We start from the raw sequence: 1,662 nt of genomic DNA on the forward strand, positions 1-1,662 counted from the left end.
GTCCGTTCTTTATTATGTGACAAGGAGATGTCAGCTCAACGAGACCAGGTCAGAAAGAGAAGGCAGGTCATGGAACGTGTTATTGATATTGTAACAGTTATTGGTAAATGTGGTCTTAGCTACAGAGGACACCGCCATGAAGCTGCATACAACTTAGAAAACATGTCTGTCAACCATGGCAACTTTCTGGAGCTTTTACTGTTGCTAAGCAAGTATGACATTTGCCTTCAAGAGCATGTCACAAATTGCATTGAAAATAGTAAAAAGCAGATTGGAAGTAAAGGAAGAGGGTCCTATGTAACTATGATTTCCAAAACAACAGTAAATAAAGTAATTGAAATCATCAAAAACTTAATTCAGCAGAAAATTGCGGCTGATGTGAGAAAGGCAGGGATGTTTTCAATACAAATGGATACAACGCAGGATTTAACATCCAAAGACCAGTGCGCCTTGGTTCTGCGATATGTTACTGATGCTGTCCATGAGAGACTCATTGCTGTCATTGACTGCGAGTCGTCAACTGGACAGTACTTTGTCAACCTTGTGAACCAGACACTTGAGAAGATGGACATAGACATAAAGCAGTGTATTGGGAATGCAACAGATGGTGCAGCTAACATGCAGGGACAATACAATGGCTTCTCTGCGTTGCTCACAGCCGCATCACCTAACCAAGTACACATATGGTGTTACTCACATGTACTCAACCTTGTGCTAACTGAGACCACGGGGGTTGTTGTAGCAAGTGAATCTCTTTTCTCACTGCTAAATGACATTGCAGTATTTATTAGAGATTCCTACAAGCGCATGAAGCTATGGGAAGAAACCAGTGAAGACAAGAGACATCGACGGCTTGGTACAATTTGTGAAACTCGCTGGTGGGCCAAAGACGAGGCCTTGAGGAAGGTGTTTGGAAGCTTTGCAAAGCCTGACCATGCACTGTATGCAGATCTGGTCATTACTTTAGAAAAAATTCAGAAGGACGTGACCATAAAACCTGTCATCCGAAGCAAGGCTCAAGCTTACAAGGATGCTCTCCTGAAGTATGAAACCGTACTTACAGCTGAGGTTTTTCTCAGGATTTTTGAACAGACCTCCCCACTTTCTAAATACCTGCAAACAAGTGGAATGGACCTTGCAACAGCACAAAGCTTGGTGAATGGAACAGAGGATTGCTTGAAAAGGTTTGCCAGAGACTTTGAGGGTGTCAAGAGGGCGACAGATACCTTTGTTGAGTGGGCTAATGGCATGTTGGAGAAGCAGCAGGACAGCGATGCAGAAGCTCAAACTGCCCTCCCAGTGAAGAGAATTTGAAGAGTGAAGAGGAAGTCAGGGGAGTTGGCAGAAGATGAAGCCATTGCTGATGCCGAAATGGATTATAAAATCCGCGTTCACAACGTGATTCTGGATACTGTCATTGAAAGCATTCACCGCCGTTATGCAGCAAATACATTGCTGTGTACAGATGTGTCCTGCATGGATCCAAAACGTTTCCCGGATATCAGGGAGAAAGGCCTTCCAGACACTGCCATGAGAGAGCTCAGCAAATGTCTACTGGAAATTGATGGACGTGCCAGTGTTGATAGATTGCAGGCTGAACTGATCAGCTTTGCACAGCAGTGGGATAGATTAAAACAGTCACCACTGGATAACTACAACATC

The sequence above is a fragment of the Nematolebias whitei genome, chromosome 1 (assembly GCF_014905685.2).
Source record: "Nematolebias whitei isolate Nwh7 chromosome 1, NemWhi1, whole genome shotgun sequence".
Lineage (NCBI taxonomy): Eukaryota > Metazoa > Chordata > Actinopteri > Cyprinodontiformes > Rivulidae > Nematolebias > Nematolebias whitei.